This window comes from Triturus cristatus, chromosome 2_2 (assembly GCF_964204655.1).
Source record: "Triturus cristatus chromosome 2_2, aTriCri1.1, whole genome shotgun sequence".
Classification (NCBI taxonomy): Eukaryota; Metazoa; Chordata; class Amphibia; order Caudata; family Salamandridae; genus Triturus; species Triturus cristatus.
Genome location: NC_140582.1, coordinates 1,152,663,020 through 1,152,682,225, shown reverse-complemented (window position 1 = coordinate 1,152,682,225; position 19,206 = coordinate 1,152,663,020). Strand labels below are relative to the sequence as shown.

The following is a 19,206-nucleotide window of genomic DNA, read 5'->3' as shown; positions in this document are numbered from 1 at the left end:
TTCTTCCTGACCCTTTAGGATTCTTACTATAGAGAAATAGATTGAAGAACTGGCACATCTTTATAATTTGTGTCTCTATAATTCGAGAATGTAATTGTCCATGCCTCATGAAGCTCTTATTTTTCTCAAAGTATTTCTTCTACATGGGGCTTTTTCTAGCTACCCAGGCTCACACTCAATAAATATGTATATATGTACATAAACCTTGTTTAACAAACTTAAAACATTTATTGTGTTTGGAAGCACAAATTCGGTAAGTGGGTCTCCAGAATGGGGCTAGCTGTCCTTTGTGCATGAGTAGAAAAAAGTAAAGTTGGCAGTATTACATCCGCCTTTTATGGGATAAGACACATTCTCAAAATTTGCCCAGGTGAAACATGGGAAAGTTTCACAAAGTTCAAACATCCAGTTGAGAACCACCCTTTTATGTTTGGAGTATAGGATAGAAATTTTTAAGCCAGGCTTGTGTTTTTTTGTACAAGAGTAGAGAAAGGTAGTTTGGCCGTGTAGTGCAACAGCCTACTTCATGGAAAAAGGTACCTTCTCAGAAGTGCCAACGTCGACTACAAGAAACTTTCTCAGTTTTTAAGGTCTTTTGGAAAGCCCAATCATATACAAGAGTCTTACCAATTGTATTCCTGAACTGAACTGGTATGCTCATTGTGTAATAGTAGAGAAAGTTACTTTGGCTGTTGCACAGCTGTCTTTTTCATGGGAATAAAAACCTCAGAATGCTCCTACTTTAGTTATAGGAATCTTTTACAATGTTAACAAAAACATTTTTGAGGAGTGAGGCCAAATGTTGTACATCGGTGTGTGTGGGGTATACAAATAGACTTCCTAAAAGAGGCTGGTCAATCCTTTATTCAGGAATAGAGAAACATATTTTGATAGTCATGCACTAGCTGTTTTTGTGTGAAAAGAATCCTTAAAATGTGCCCATGTCAAAGTTTTCAGCAGTGGGCATTTTGTACATAGAGTCTTAAACACTAATTTTTCAATTAGGTTTGTGGTTCCTTTGTGCCGGTAAAGAGAAATTCACTTACAGTTGTGTAACTAGTAATTACACTTTTTCATGTGAAAAGGCACATTTTCAAAATGGGCACATGTTAAATATGGTCAATGACACACATATTTATTCCAAAATATCATGTGACATAAGCATGTTGTCAAAAATATCACATCTGCAAAAATATTGTGGAACAGAATATCAAAAGTAAGAATATAGGTTTTATTATACGATTATACAATATTGATATGAAGAAAATTGTGGTAATTAATAATCTGTACTTAAATATAGTTGTAATAAACATTGATTTTATTTAAATATATATATACTAATAATATTAGTATAATTGTCTTTTTTTTAATATAGTTTGTAATTTTCATTGAGTAATTTAATTTTTAAAATGTAATTAGTAGTTTATAATTTAGTAGCGGTCATTTTGTTTGTTGGTTAATATGGTGGTAATTTAAATACATTTTAAACAGTAGTTTTTTAATGTTAAGTTATATAAGGTAAATTCAATATTTAATTTGTTCTTATGTAAATGTTTACATTTTTTAATCGTTCTTTCATTTATTTGAATTTTAATTTGCATTTTCAATTTATATTTTGTATAGTATAATTAGTCATTTATAATTTAGTAGCATGTTGTACGGTTTGTACGGGAATGGGGTGAGATATTTCAATTAAAATATTTTTCTTTATGTTTTAAGCTATTTAAATATTTAATTTATAAATTATATAATTATTTCCTTGATTATTTCATATGTACAATTGTTGTTGTACTTGGACTGTGTAAGAAATAATTGATAATATTTATAAACAAATGCATATTATATTATCATTTATTATTTTTATGTTTTTCATTTTAATTTTATTCTTGTTTTATTTATATTTCAATTTATATTTTTGGTGTTTGTGGTTTTTGTTCAGTAGTAGCGAGTCATATGAATTCTATGTATGTTTATTTCAATATTTCATTTATTAATGCATTTATTTTTAATACAATTTGCATCTTATTTAAATGTATACAAAATATAGTTTTTTGTTTAAATATGGTTAGTCATGTTATGTTTTTAGATATTTAAATATTTCTTTGAATGACTGTGTTGGAATGGTATATGGAACCTTTCTGTAGTCTTAACACTTTCCCTACTTGGTTAGATTGGAGTGGGAATAGTAAATCTAGCCCATCCAAATCCAATGCATTCCTTATTGTTGCTTAATTGGAGTGGGGATAGTAAATCTAACCCTTTCAAAGTCCAATGCTTTCCCTACTATTGCTTAGGATGGAGTGAGAGTAGTAAATCTAACCCCTTTGAAGTCCAATGGTTTTCCTTCTGTTGTATATATTGGGGTGGAAATAGTAAATCTAATTCCTCTGAAGTCCAACACTTTCCAAGCTTTGCGTACATTGCAGTGGGAATAGTAAATCTAACCTCTCTAAAATTCAACAGTTTTCCTGCTTTTGCTTAGGGTGGAAAGGGAACAGTATATTTGACCACTCAGAAGCTCAACACCTTCCCTTCTGTTGCTTAGACTGAAGTGGAAATAGAAACTAAACCTCTCTGAAGGCCCAGCACTTTCCCTACTGTTACTTAGATTGGAGTGAGAGTAGCAAATGTAACCTGTCCATAATCCAACACTTTTCTTACTGTTGTTTAGACTGGAGTGGAAATGGTAACTCTCATCCCTCCTAAATCCAAAACCTAACTCACTGTTGCACAGATCAGAGTGGGAATAGTAATCCCAACCCTTCTGAAGTCCAATACTTTCCGTACTTTTGCTTGGGTTGGAGTGGAATAGTAAATGTAGCCTTTCCGAAGTCCAAAATCTTTTCTTGGGTTTCTTTAATTAGGGTGGGAATAGTAAATCTAACCTCTCCAAAATCCAAACCTTTCTGTACTGTTGCTTAGATCGGAGTCCGAAGTCCAATATTTTCAATGAGTTTGTTTATGTTGAGTAGGAATTGTAAATGTAACACCTTTCATACTTTTATTTTAATTGGAGTTCGCTAACTTATTTTTGCTGTTTCTTATACTTCTTGTTATATGTTTTAAACTATATATCGTTATATGTTTATTATTGTTTAAAAAATCTATCTTTATTTTAAATGTATATTTATATATTATTTGTATTCATTTACCTAATTGTGTTATATGTTTTTGGTATATGTTTTCTACAATTATTTTCATGAATGTTAATATTATTCATGTAGCTACAAATTATTGTTACTTTAAAAAAGTGCAGTTCACCCTAATCTCCTATAAAATATATAGAAATGTATAAGTAAATATATCCATCTATTGCCACTTAAATAAAGTGGTAATAGATAGTGAACAACAATAAAACCTAATACTTACCTATAAGTAACACCCTAAACCAAAATGCAGAGAAACACAGACTACCGAAACCAGCAAAACTATGATAAAAGTTACATGACTCCCTTTTACCTTTGGTAAGCAGAGCAGTTAGCAAATCACATATTCACTTCAAAGCCCAATGTACTGTTGCATACCATAAACATACCACGGTATAGCGTGGCACAATATATAAGTACATTTTTTAAAAGGTATAAATTTAGCACTACTTACAATATTTACAGATTCTACACCATTCCACTTTACATCAGTCCATTATACACAATTACACTGTATGCTAATCCACTATACGCCACTCCACTGTACTCCACCTCACTCTACTCTAGGCCACAACCAAAAATGAACATTTACACATCATAATGTATATTCCTGCCACATGACATTTACATTCATTCACACACGTTTACGCTACGTCTGTTTCAATTAACAAACTCCACTCTGACATCTCACTTTACACCACTCCACTCTATGCTATTACACTCCCTACCATTCCACTTTACGTCAGTCCAGTATACACCACTGCACTGTATGCTAATCCACTGTATGCCACTCCTCTGTACTCCACCTCACTCCACTCTAGGCCGCTCTATGCTACACTGTTCTACTTTATGATATTATTCTATACACCACGCTATTCTATTATACTCCAGTCTATGTCACTTGACTGTATACCCCTCCACTGTACAACTCCCCACTGTACGCTATTCCCCTGTATGCTACTCCATTCTGACATTACACTCTACGCTACTCTATGCCATTACACTCTGTGCCACTTCATGGTACATCACTACAATCTACGCTATCCCACTAGATGCCACTCCACCCAACGGCACTCTACTATACTCAACAGCAGTATACCCCACTTCACTCTGTCACAATCCACTGTATGTTACTAAACTGTACAACACTACATTGTACACCACCTCACTGTATGTCACTGCACTCTATGCTTCCACAGTCTAAGCTGTACTCTATGCTACTCCACTATATGCCACTCCACTGTGCATCACTAGACTTATTGCCACTAAACTCAACACTACTCCACTGTACGGCACTCCACTGTATGCTAATCCCCTGCACTCAACTGTAGTCTACGCTATTCTGCTCTTCCCCCCTCCAGTGTATGCTAGTCTGCTGTACGCAACTCCGCTGCTCGCCACTCTATGCTACTCCACTTTATGCCACTACATCGTACCTCACCCCACTCTATGCAAGTTCACTCTACACTACTTCACTGTGCGCCTTGGCACTCTATGCCACTCTACTCTTAGCTATTCCAGTCTAGGCTTCTACAGTGTATGCCGGTCTACTCAACCATACTTCACTGCACGGTACTGCACTGTATGGCATTCCAGTTTATGCTATTCCTTTTTTTATTTTTTTTATTTTTTTATCCAGGTAGCAATGATATAAACATTGGTTTCTAACATGCCAGTATCAAAACAATATAATTAAATCAGACTTTATACCAACAATATCTAGAAATACAAAGCTATGCAACCATAGGCGGAGAAAAATAAAAGAAAGCTTCACATGACCAAGGGTTCTGGGGCATGAGTTACAGACAGCCATAGACCTAAAGACCAAATTATCTATCCGTACATTCTCCACCAAATTCAGTTATTATTCCATGAGTGGCCCCCAAATTTTACGGGCCCTAGCCATCCCACTCCTTCCCTTACATTTATACAGTACCATCTTTAGATTAGTTTATGCTATTCCAATGTATGCCACTACACTGTACAGCACTCCTACCTATGGCACCCCACTGTACACCACTACACTGTACGCAAACCCACTCTACACTATTCTACTATATTCAGCTCCACTGTACCACTCTCCACTGTATGCTATCCCACCCTATAGCACTCCACCGTACGCCACTCCACGGTATGCCATCTACTATACGCGTTTCTTTGTACATCACTCCACTGTATGCCACTCTACTATACGCTGTTTCTTTGTACATCACTCCACTATATGCCACTCTACTTTATCCCACTTCACTGTTTGCCACTCCACTCTATGCCCCTCAAGTGTACCTAATTCCACTCTACTCAACTCCAAACTACAACACTATACTGTATGACAGTATACATTACAACACTATCCTCCACTGTTTTGGCCAACACTCTATTTAACGATACTCCACTTGACAACAGTAAACTGTGCATTTTTAAACAACGTTTTATTACAATTTTAAAAACCATTGAAATCCCATGAAAAAACACTAAGGTTAAGGATAAGATATAGTTAGGAAAACTTTATTTCTTCTTTGTACACAAACCAAACATAAAATTCTTAAGTTATAACTTTAATTTATAATTTGCGCACAACTTTCAAATTACTATAAATCATAGTTATAACTCACATTTATACTTATGCACCACCTTCAAATTTCTAGAAGTCATGCACCTACATACTCAGTCTTGCCACATTATTCAGACTCATACACACAAAAAGTCCTATTATTGACTGAACACCGTATGCATACTCAACACCAGTACCATGTACTGGACTTTACAATGGAACTTTACATGATAGGGATGAGTAAACAGACCTCTCTCTGAAACAAAAAAAGGCCTGGTTACTTTGCTTGGCCAGAGGTTTATCTATGTCACCCAAATTTTTTTTTAATAGAAGCTCACTGTGTCTTACAAACAGACCCGTGAAACTCACTAAGTGAATGGTGCTACCATTTGTTTGAATATTTAAGCTGGGATTGGATCTGGTAAAATGTGTGTAAGATCGTAAATGAAATGGGGGCATATGCATCAAGCTCTTTTCCCATTCGCAAACGGGCCAATTCTAAGAATCAGCCCATTTGTGAACAGGAAAAGGCCTTTTGGGATGTATCATCCCAAAAGGGCATCGCAAATTAGAGAATCGCAAAGTTGCGATTCTCTATTTTGCGATTGCATTTAATTTGCATTTAATCGCAAATTACGATTCCTTAAATGCAATGTAGGAAGCACAGAAAAAGTGCGATTTGGCCTTAAGGAATCGCACATTACCACCAACTTCAAGTTGGTGGTAATTTGCGATTTCTTTGAAAAATACACTTTTTTGCATTTTTCAAACTGCCATGTGGCGCACATACATGCCCTTAGGGCATGTATTTGTGCCACATGTGCACACATACATATTTCAGGGGTGCAACAGAGCGTCCTTTTGACACCCTGGCACCCTTGAAATTGCATTCTCAATTTGCGATTCTCTAATTGTGAATCGCAAATTGAGAATGTCTTCCCATTCATTCCTATGGGCCTCCTAGTCCACAGGAATGAATGGGAAGGAATTCCTTATTTTCGAATCTCACTTTGCGAATCGCAAATAAGGAATATGTAGGATTCGCAAAATTGTTTGCAAATCCTACATACATTGCATTTTGCGTTTCTCTAATTGCGATTTGCTAAAACTCGCATTTGAGAATCGCAAAAAAAATGTTGATACATATGCCCCATGGAGTTGCTGCTGACCGCTTCTGTGGACTGTGAATCAGTGTCAAATTCTGCATCTGTCACACTTCTCTATCCTTCTCCAGTGGTGGCACGGGTGCAGCGACTGAGTTGGTTTTCCCCTGTATCTCTTCCGGTGTTTATCAAGCATTGTGCCCTCATTATCTTTGCCAGCCAGAAGTGGGCTATTATGTTCTAGTATTCTGATTGCCAAGGGACACATGTTTTTGTATTTCAGTAAGGCTATTCTCCCCCCGACAGGAACTTGCGCAGAAAAGCAGAGTTGAATTTCCACACTCCTCCCCCAGTTGAGTTCTAGCTTCCGCTATTATGTTTATGTGTGATCATGAACCTTTCCTGGCAGCTGCTGCTTTAATACTCCCTGCATGTGTGAATCCACATATACGTTTTGAGTTGAGATTGTTATTAGCACCCACATTTATTCCATGCTTATGAACAACTTGTACTAAGGTCTGGGCAGGTTTCCTACAGGTCATTCTTCTCGTCTTTATCCTTGTAAATGGGAAAGCAAAATCTGAAAAGTTGCACCTATTTGTAAGAGAGAGCCAGTGCTTAAGTTAACATAATGTGTGCCATATCTGGCATTGTGGCTGATATCTCTCTCCTTACAGTCAATGTCCTCTCTCCACCTTGGCATTGAGAAGTGTTCGCCAGGTTCGGTTTGGTCGCAGAGTGGGGCCCTGTTGCCTCCATAGCACTGCGGTGTAGGGTTGTGCATGGATCAGAGTCTTGAAACCAGCAAAACAGGCAGTGGTATCAAAGTGCTTCAGCTTTAGCTGGTTCCACACTTGTCATTTCATTTCCTGTCACTGCTTCTAACAATTTGTCAGCTATCTCAGGACTGAGTCAAAGAAGCTGACAAGCAGTACGAATCGGCAGGTCAGTGGCCATACTGTGGAGGGGCATGGAATGCCAACGCGAGTCATTAGGCAGCAGCCCTTGTGACCCCCTCCCACCCCCACCCCCAAGAGCTTCACACATAGAAGCATACTAACAGGCAGTCTAAAATTGTTATTTGTAATAGAAAGGAGAGAAAAGTACTATAAATTATGACAAACACAGGAATGGACAAATGAGACAGTCTGATGCCCAAACCAAAAAGCAGCCACATCAAATGATAACAAAGCTAAACTTAAATCGACCCCCAATCTTTCACTGGGAGCCATTGCTAAACATCTTTTTTTCTTAAATATTAATTGCAGTTGTAGATCACACTGTATCACCCAGTGTGTAGTAATTGTATAACTATTCACCCCCTGGTGGCACAACACCCAAGGATAATGTGCTGCATGGCTAAACACTTATAAGGTCCCAAAGGCGAGACCGATTGCATTGTAAATGCCTGTTATATTTTAGCAATCTGTCTCCTAAGCAGATTCGTTTTTTGGTGGAGTGAGATTTTACATCTCATTGCAGCAATTCGTGCTTCCCTCTGTTTTCCTCTATACTGAACATCCTCTTTAGTTTCTCCATACTGATTTTCCTCTACAGTTTAAAACGCAGCCAACTTTTTCAAAATCAATCATGTTTTATTCCTCTAATATTTATTTACATCAATGTCCTCACATTTTGGTGTTCCTATATTTAAAGGCAGTTTGAATTTATAAAAAATGCACAATGGAATGATAGACCCATTCATCCCCATTTTTGTTGTCATTTTGCAATTTTGGTACTTTCTGAAAGAAATCCAGCAGCGCTCCCTCTCCCTTAAACGGGAAGGCAGAAGGAGGCGCTGGCTTGCTGCACTTTACAAGCAGCCCTTATTAGGTTGTGTGTTATTGGAAATGGACCCTTTTAAAGATAAAAGATTGTGAAGCTCCAACAACCCTGCATGTATGGTTTTCATTGAAAGCAAACTTTGGACAGAAGGAATGTTTTATTTAAATGAAAAGAAAGTCGCATTTATTTCAAAAATGATATTCCTGCCCACGTAGAACTTTGGTTGTTAATGGTTGAGAATGTAAAATAGCTCTGATCTGGAGGTCTTGGAAAAAGAGCGCCTCTGTCCTATTCTTTCTGCTTTCAAGGTCAAGGCACACACCGTGCCAGCAGTCCTGTCGAACATGTTTACGAAGGTGGATTTAGTTACATGTATGCCCTTCCCCCAGTCTGGAAGTCTTCACCGTCTCCAGTGGTCTCCTGCATACCGGTGTATTGACATGCTAATGGGGCTGTTGTTATGGATGATTAACAACACCTCCCTTGCTGCCCGTCCTCAACAGCTGATTTGAGTCTCTTAGTTACTAGAAACAGTGGACAGTGCGCGCGTTCCTTGTGCAGCATTCTTTACCTGCTGTATGTTTTTGTACTCGCTCTGTTAGGCATCTGCTCAACTTATATTTCCTTTTTTTCTGAGTTAAAAAAATAACGTGCATCTGGTCGAATCACTTAATCTCATTTATTTGCCAACGTTAATGGTAAATGCTGTACGAAACTTAGAAAGTGGCATTTATTCTTCAATATTTTAAGCAGTGGCCATAAGTTTGTGTTTTCTGGGAAACTAATTTGTTAACACACCCTTTTGTGACTGTAACTTGTTGGTAGCAAGCAGACACGTATGTGGATTATTGAAAGTTCACATTTATACTGTGCACCCTCTACTCCCCCTCCAGAAAAGACAAGGCAGTCGACAGGCAAGGTGTTTTGTTGCCCTAGTATTTTTTTTAATTAGGCGTGTGCAAAATCATGTACATTTTACCCTAAAGTTTCAGAAAATGACTTAGATTGCACAAAATGTTGTTCGCCTTTATTGAGTGAAAAAAATCACACAATGGGATGGAATACCTTCGTACCTTATTATGAAAGCTTTGAGCTGAAACTGTCTTCTTGAGTGAGATTTTTTATGTATGAAGCAGTGTCTGACAGTCGAATTTAGCAGAGTTGAGCAACAATAAATTGAAAATATTGTGAATTACATCCCGTAATTAATATTTTGCCCAAACGTAGATTTAACCATCTTTATATGCACAACATGTGAAATATTGACTATCTGCTTCTCCACTAAAAATAAACAATCACTGACAAAACCATCAGTCATGACTTTTTTTTATTTTGATATGGTTCTCTTCGCAAAAAGAGACACAAGGAGGAAAGAGGGTTCAGAAAGAGGTGGGCGATGGCAGTTTTGAAAATATAAGGCTTCACAAAAATATGCAGGATGTTTCAATTTGCAACCAACTCGACAAAGAGAACTGAGGTGTAGGAAGACAACATGATTTTTCCAGGATGTGTGGAAGTAAGACCCATTTTAAGGATTGGGCACAACTCTGTGGGTCTTACTCACAAAGGTAAAATTACACTTTTGGTATAAGTTTACTATGTTTTTCCTTTTCACAAACTATAAGAGTAGCTTTACGTGTAGCATCTTTACGACTGCAGAGAACTCTGCACATAAAAAAGATAGGACAGTCTCTGCAGTTGTAAGGCTACTACATGTAAAACTACACTCATAGTTTGTGAATAGCAAAAAAATTGTAAACTTACACAAAACTTTTGGATATAAGGCTCTTAGTGTTTCTCCCATGGTGTATAACCCTAAAATTACCCTTACCACCTGTTGCCACTAACTACACCCAAACCCTAAAATTACTCTCACCACACTTTACCACTGCCCACCCCTAAACCCTAAAATGACACTTCCCATCCTTTGCCACTGCCCACCCCTAAACACTGAAAATACCCTTACCACCCTTTACCTCTACCAACCCTTTACCCTAAAGTTACCCTTAATACCCTTTGCCACTACCCACCCCTAAACCCTAAAATTATCCTTATCACCCTTTACTACTATATATAATTGACGGGAAAGGATATATATATATATATATATATATATATATATATATATAATCTACTGGCGGTCACCAGTAGATAGTTATAGTTAGGACCGTGTTTCCATAGGAAATCTGAAAATTCTATTTTGAATAACTTTGGCGCCGGTTGATGATTCCTGGCAAAATTTTCAAAACAAATGGGGCGCTCCGCTCAGCTCCTACCCTGAAAGTCTAGGGGTGATTCGTCAAGCGGGGGCCGAGAAAAAAGGGGGGTCCAAAACGTGTTTTCCCCATGCATTTTTCCATAGGACCTTTAGTAGAAGGTACAGCCTGAACGGCTGAACAGAATTACTTGAAATTTGGCAGAGAGGTAGTCCTCAGGTCAGGGAAGTGCCTTTTGCAGGTCTGGTGTCAATCTGTTCAGTATTTCCTGAGAAAATAGCATTTAAAAGCATATAAATATCTATACGCGCGCACCGTGCGCACACTGTGCGCGCACGGTACCGCGCGCGCAAGCGAAATTCTGATTGGTTGTTAGATGTCGGTAAACATTCGAATCGGTCGAAATCAGGAAGTGTCGGCCGCCATTTTGTCTCTCGCACTGAAAAGGGGTGGAAAACGTGAAAAGGGGGCACGGAAGAGAAGTCCTGACCCCCTAGCCTTTATCAGGGGGTCATAGAAGGACCCCCAAGGGGAAAAAAACATTTTATTCTTTTTGAAAAAAATCGCGGGGTGTGCACACGGTGCGCGCAGCGCACCGTGCGATCAAAGCGCGCGCACGGTGAAAAACCTTGAAAAAATTTAATAAATACATAACTTAGCATTTAAAATACCGTACAAATTCACTTAAAAAACCATAGGTTTCACACACGTTATAGTTAGGAATTAGCATTTAAAAAACCTTGCAAATTCACTTAAAAAACCATAGGTTTCACACAGGTTATAGTTAGGTGGATATTTCACTCGTAAAAAACCAATGAAATTCCCCCGTTATAGTTAGTTCAGATAACTATAACTCGCGCGACCGCCACTCTATCACAAGGATGATGTCATAAGTGATGTCATGAGTGATGCCACTGACCATGTCATGAGTGATGTAATATGTGACGTCATGAGCAGTGGATTGCGGGCGCGCGAGTTATAGTTATCTGAACTAACTATAACGGGGGAATTTCATTGGTTTTTTATATACACCTAACTATAACCTGTGTGAAACCTATGGTTTTTTAAGTGAACATATATATATATATATATATATATATATCCACAACCAACTCCGGCACACAAACTTGTTTTGCCAGATAACAACACAGCAGTCACAGGCTTCTGTTAATTCATGTATTAATTCAAATCCAGGCTATGACGCGTTTCGGCAGGGTCCCCTACCTTGATCACGTACTGAGCCAAAGCACAATTCGACTTTTAAACACACTGTTATCCTCACGTGATAACATGGAAATGGGCATATATATACTTTCTCTCCTTTCCCGTCTATTCTCCTACAGTAGACGCAAGGACACAGACACCGTTATTTCATGCCAAATTCTTTACTTTGTTTTTTCACAGTGCACCATGATACCTGGTAAAATGTGCCTGTGTTGTAAAGGCATGCATGGTAAAGGCTTCATGGTAAAGGCAATGTTTTAAAGGCTGTTTCCCATCATCTAAAAAAATATAGGGCATCATTTATGAAAAGTGTAGCATCGCTTGGTGAAAGCAGCGATGCAACACTTTTCAGTGCACCCTCCTTGCGACACCATGGATGCACTGTATTTACTGAGCGATGCTCCATGTTGCAAGGATTTACAGATATGTCAGTATTCCTGATGTATCTGCAGCAGTAATGATGATTATTGGAGTGTGTCGCAAAAGTGACGCTACTCAAGCAATGGGTCATTATACATGGGCAAGTCCCAGATTAAAGGCGCCTGCGTCAGTCTTATGCCTGCTGTGAGGCAGGCATAAGATTTTGATGCCGTGGCGTAGTCATAGATTTCACTGCGCCACTTCTACAACCCTTTTTTGCTAGGGAGCGCCATCCTGCATACATTATACCTGACGCAGGTATAATGTAGCGCAGGGTTTTACAAAGTGACGCATCTGCTTAGATACTTAACTTTGTAAATATGGCGAAGGTGGCGCATTTTTTATGCCATCGCAGCTTCACAAAAAGTGACATAACGCCGGCGCAAAGGGCTCATAAATAAGCTCCATATTCCATAATGCATGTTAATAGGAAACACAACATAGAGACTCTGAATTCCTGGTACAAGCATTACAATGTAACAATAAGCATTGATCCCTTCAGGTTATTTGGCAAAAAATATTTTAAAAAACAGTTTATATTGTATTGCAGTGTAGTACAGCATCATTTTTTCATTGAACTTAAGAATCAAACAACAATTGCGAAATATTCTAGGATGCAAAACTAACCCAAATTGCTTTTAGCAATATTTATAAAACCACTAACAATTCAGACACAAAAAGTCTAAATGTAATACTTCATGTAAATAAAGTTTTATTTTAATAAATAGAGAAAAGGTTAGATTCATGAAAAATATTTGGATAAACACAGTGTTACACAGCTTTTTCTTTGAAATGTCTTTCCTTTCTGCTACTAGCATGTGCTTCTGGTAAACAAAGTGTGTTTAAATGCAAAGTGTGTTTAAGACTGCAGTACCGCCTCCTGTCTACAGGGGCAGAGCTGAGCAGAGATATAAACACACTTGATGAAACACAGGTCCCCACAAGGCAATTTTTTTTAAAAGTTATAAAAATTGACACAGATGTTCTTGAAGCCATTTTTTTTTATCATTTAGAAGACATTGCCTTGTGGGGACCTGGGTTCAGGTCCCCACAGTGCAATCAAGTCCCCACAGCGTGAGTGTGTTATCACACCTAAGTCCCCACAAAGATAGTCACACACACACACACACACACACACACACACACACACACACACACACACACACACACACACACACACACACACACACACACACACACACACACACACACACACACACACACACACACACACACACACACACACACACACACACACACACACACACACACACACACACACACACACACACACACACACACACACACACACACACACACACACACACACACACACACACACACACACACACACACACACACACACACACACACACACACACACACACACACACACACACACACACACACACACACACACACACACACACCCCCCCCCCCCCCCCCCCCCCCACCCCCACCCCCACCCCCACCCCCACCCCCCTCCTCTCTACTGGTGGAAATGCGTTTTTTGACTTGCCTATATCTTTGGCGCAGTTTGATGAATCTTCCCAAAATTTCCACCCAAAAGTGCCATGGTGATTCTAGCTGTGCATGGAAAGTTTTGGGTGATCCGTCAAGCAAGAGGCGAGAATAAGGGATGGTCAAAAAAAGTGCGTTTTCACACACACACACACACACACACCCCCCCCCTCTACTGGTGGAAATGCGTTTTTTGACTTGCCTATATCTTTGGCGCAGTTTGATGAATCTTCCCAAAATTTCCACCCAAAAGTGCCATGGTGATTCTAGCTGTGCATGGAAAGTTTTGGGTGATCCGTCAAGCAAGAGGCGAGAATAAGGGATGGTCAAAAAAAGTGCGTTTTCTTTGTTAATTCCTGTAGGAGTTTCGACCACGACAGCAGCCCAAACTGCTGGACGGAATTACACTAAATTTGGCAGAAAGGTAGGTTTTGTTCCGCAGATAATGTTTTTTTGTTATTTGGTGTAAATCCGTTCAGGAAATCAAAATTTGTGTCCCTGGGCGGAGCCAAAGCACATATCTCATGGGGATATCTGATTTGCTTTCACACTTCAACCAGAAAGTGGTGGTAGCCATCTTGGGACCAAAATACATGATAGCACCCCTTTTAAATGCATTGTAGTAAACGGAAGGGGCAACAAAGCAACCATGAAGGACAGGCAAGGGAAGCGCTGAGGGAATATAACTAGTCATTGAGGACAGAAGGAACAGCCAGTGGCAGTGCAACCATACATGCCAACAGGCCTGATTCAAGCAGTAGACTCTCAATGGTTTTGAGCCCAAAAGGAATTTATCTATCGGTCTCCTGCCTAAAATCAATTCTGCAGGTTTTTTTTTTTTCTTCAAAATCTCCCTCTTACAAAGTTAAAAATGTTGGCAAAAATGGTACATTAGATCACCGAGGGCAGGATGAATGGGGTAGGGACATGGATAACAGAGGTCAGGAGGGAGATGGGCAGGTGCATCAAACTTACCTTACACGCAGGCGTCAGGGGTTGCAGCAGCACGATACACCACAATGAAGGGCAGGAGGGAGGGGGTAAGGGCAGGACAATGGACCTGACCAGGAAGGAGGGATGGGATGGGGGCCTTCACATGGAAAACCGAGGGCAGGGGGAAAGGCGGCAGGGCTAGAGCAGCAAGTCGAGCTTGGCGGGTAAGTGGAATGGGCACTGGAAGTACAACACATCATGGAGGATAACAGTGAGACTATAAATGGCCATCACAGACAACGGAGGGAAGGTAGGAGGGGGTCAGGGGCAGACTGCTTACCACACAGGGTAGGTGGGAGGGTCTCTAGTAGCACAGAAGGTCATGCATGGCAAGTGGGAAGGCTAGTGGCAGCACAATGGCCATGGTGGGCTAGAGGGAGGAGGCAGGGACATGCACAAATGACCATGGAGGACAGAAAGGACAGATAGGGGCTGGAAACATGCAAGAGAGGGATGGGTCTTCACAATATACCATGCGGGGTAGGCAGGAGGAGAAGTTTCAGCACAACAAAGCATGGAGGTTTCCCTCATATACAAAAAACTGATAAACAACATGACTGACCCCCTACAAGCATTACGGGAGAAATGGACGGAAGATGGGATTAAGCTAGACGACGAAGACTGGCAAGAAGCAGTGTCCTCTCCCAGAGTGGTCGCTATACCGGCGCGCCTTAGACTGGTCCAGTTAAAAATCCTCCACCGTGTATACATTACGGGGCCACGTTTGATTCATATGGGGAAAACAGAAAATGGAGAATGTAGGAGAGGGTGTGGTCAAATGGGAACATTTCTGCACATCTTATGGGATTGTAAACATATCCGTTCCTTCTGGCAGGAGGTACATGAGGTAATATTTGCTGTGCTACGCATCCGTCTCGCACCGGAGGCGAGGCATTACCTCCTAAGCATATGGGAACCCACAGACCTCAACACGCACCAGACACAATGGGGTGCCTTGGGTTTTATGATAGCCAAGAGAAACATTGCGCAATTGTGGGGCGCAACTAAACCACCTACGCTGGACGCCTGAGAGAGGGATCTTGATTGGTGCATGTTCAGGGAGAAAACTGTCTATGTAGCCAGGGGGTGCACCAAAAAATGGGCACGCATTTGGAGCCCTTGGAATAGATATCGTGGAGAAATCTGTGCACCTCCTGACAGTTCTGTACCAAGTGTCCCCCTCACCCCGTGATGCTCCCCTCTTATGTCAAACTGTATTCCTCCTCCATTACATGTCATTATTATGTATCTTCTGTTTGTGTCCTCTGTATTGTCTATTTGAACCGATGTATGTTTCAATATAAAGATTTATAAAAAAATAAAACAGAGCATGGAGGGCAGAAGGGAGTGGCAGCAAAATTAACCGTGGAGGACAGGAGAGAGGGGATAGGGACATAGAACTCAGACATGCAGGGTGGAGGTGGCAGGGACAGGCGTCAGTCATCTGACCATGCTAGGCAGGAGTGAGGGGCAGTGGCAGCCGAAAGGAACAATCAGAGTAGATAGGAAGGGGAGTGGCGGTCCATGGACCTTGGTGAGCAAAAAGGAGGGAGCAGGGGCAAGAACACAGACTTCGGAGTGCAGGGGGAGGAGGGTAGGGGCAGCATGCTAAGCACAGAGGCTTAGCAGGACGGCAATAATGGGGCATGGAAATAGACAACAAAGGGCAAGAGGAGTGGGCAGGGACATCAAGCTAAATGGAGGGCAGTGGCACCACATTGTACCATGAAGGGCACAAGGGAGGGCACTAGTGCATGAATTCGTGCAACAGACGGTAGGGAGGAGGTGGATGGAGGCAGCACGCTAACTGTTTGTTCATGGCAGACAGGAAGGGCAGTGATAGAACAACGGGCACACTGGGCTGTAATGAAGGAGCAGGGGGATGGACCTGTATGATAGGTGGCAAGGAGGGAAAGGAGGCAGGGGCAGCAAGCTTGGGTAGGGACAGCACAATGCCAGGTCAGGCCCTGCATCCAACTCCTCCCCTCTACCACTCACCGTGCATTGGAATAGGCATTGTACTTAATGTAAATTAAAAAAAATGAGAAATTCACTGGAAAAAACAAAGGTTAAGGGACGTTATAGTTGGGAAATAGATTTAAAAAAAAACATTAGAAATTCACTAAAAAAAGCCAATGGTTACAGGGACGTTATAGTTGGGTTCATATTTTACACGCACGAAACCATAGAACTTCAGCTGTTATAGTTAGTTATTTCAAGTAACTATAATTCGTGCCCTACGGTACCCATAACTTGTACCTTTGCCATGCACTGCTAATTACCCCAGATATACATCACTCGTGACCTCTTCTATGACATCATTGATAATATCACTGTAACATTTGCAGTAAAATTATTGATGAGAAAACTGTGCATAGCGAGTGCGCAAATTATAGTTACTTGAAATAACTGTAACTATAACGGCTAATTTCCATGGTTTTGTTTGTGTAAAATCCGGAACCTAACTATAACGTTGCTGTAACCGTTGTTTATTTAGTGAATTTAATATATATATATATATATATATATATACACATACACACATAATGTAATTAAAAAAACAAAAACTTACTACTGTGGTAAAGTCTTGAGCTGTAAAATCCTTGAAACAAGGCCTGCGTGGCACTTATCTGGGTTGTAAAGGTGGAGCATGGTAATGGATGCATGGTAAAGATCACAAAACAGCAGCAATAGAAGTCACATACTGCTGTCAGTGGCATCCTGAATAAAATGTAAATTCAGGGAAAAGCTAGTGCAATTTTGCAATTTGGGGAAAGTTTTTGTGAACATTTTGTTCAATTGAAAGTGATCCAATTGTCTGCGATAGATATTCAAGGTAGGGTTTTGTTGTACCTGATCAGTATGTAGGAGCACTGTACCTTCTCTTGATTTTCTTTTTAAAACATATTACTAGTTATATGCCTAATTGTGAGTTATTTGGCTGTTTGAATGAGCTAATAAGGAGGCTGTCTCTTCCAGGATGATTCCGATGTGGTCTGAATGGTTCAAAGACCCACTGATAGTCATTGCTCGAGGAGTCTGAGTTACACTTAAGAAAATGATCATGGAATTCGGAGAGCTTGTGTGATCATTGTTCTGATCACTCTCAGGTCTTGGGGACAAGTGAGATCCCTTTGAACTGCATTTGGCTATGATAAAGAGGTCCTTGACTGCGAAACACTCTTTGACTCTGTGTCATTGCTTTTATGTTGGCTATTTCTATTCTTATAAAGGTTGTTTCTTGTGGATCCGTACCGTTCAAAATGCCTAGTGGTGTCTAATTGTATGTCATTTCAGTGAAAACTAAGGGTATAAGGATATTCCTACTCACAGAGGAGTTTCATGACCATGTAGAGGAACAAGGCAGGAAGCCGAAGGCAAAGTTCTTTTTTATAAGGTTATGGGATTTGAAGATGACTTGCTGTATTCCTTATTATACATGATAACACCATCACCTTTCCCACAAACCAATTGAAGCCTTGATGCGTAGCTTTCATATGAAAGAGAGAACATGTTTAAAAACATGAAGAATAGAATTAGAATTTCTAGAGCAAAATTAAACACATCAAAAATGCTGTTAGATATTTCTTGCAAAAAGATATGTCACTGTAATTCCAGTTATTGTTATTATTTTTTTTAAAGGTTTAGTAGCTTGGAATGTGTAGAAACCTGCAGAAAGATTTTAACTTATTTATAAATTACCTAACAAGTTTAAAACATAAACCTGTTTCAATAAATAATTTCCTTTCTGCTCGTCAATTCACAGAAAACAAAACAGAAGAAAGAAAAGCCATTTTTTGTTTTCGTTCTTTAAACCGCTGCTTTAATTATGCTCCATGACCTGGCCTACCGTACTTCTCGGCTGCTGCCTCTGGCATTCGCCATTGTGACATCAAAACTCAACTGAAATCAGTTGAGTTCTGATTTTACAAGTCACCGGCTATTAAAAGTGTAACTCCATTTTAGTTGTAAGTGGCATATATACTTACATTTGGAGGTGCCTTCAATGCCGCCTTTTTTCGAAATTATTTGTGGCATGTTTTTTTGTGTTTTTTGATTTTGCTAAGCTGGAGTTATTTAAAGTGATTTGTGGTCCTGACTGCAAACCTTTATTGTAAATTTTGGGTACCACTGTGGCTCCAAGCAAGCCTTAAGCCAGTGTTTCTGGATGCCAATATCATGTCTTTGGGGTTGAATGTCATGAGCTACTTTCGGTTGACGATGATTGTAATGAAAGCAACTAGGTA

General features: G+C 39.8%; 1 protein-coding gene across 1 annotated transcript in view; it reads left to right on the top strand.

The window, feature by feature from the left end:
* The window catches only part of DNAAF9 (dynein axonemal assembly factor 9), a 1,049,036-nt gene that overhangs the window by 349,739 nt on the left and 680,091 nt on the right, over nt 1-19,206 (top strand). The gene's annotated exons all lie outside the window — the stretch shown is intronic.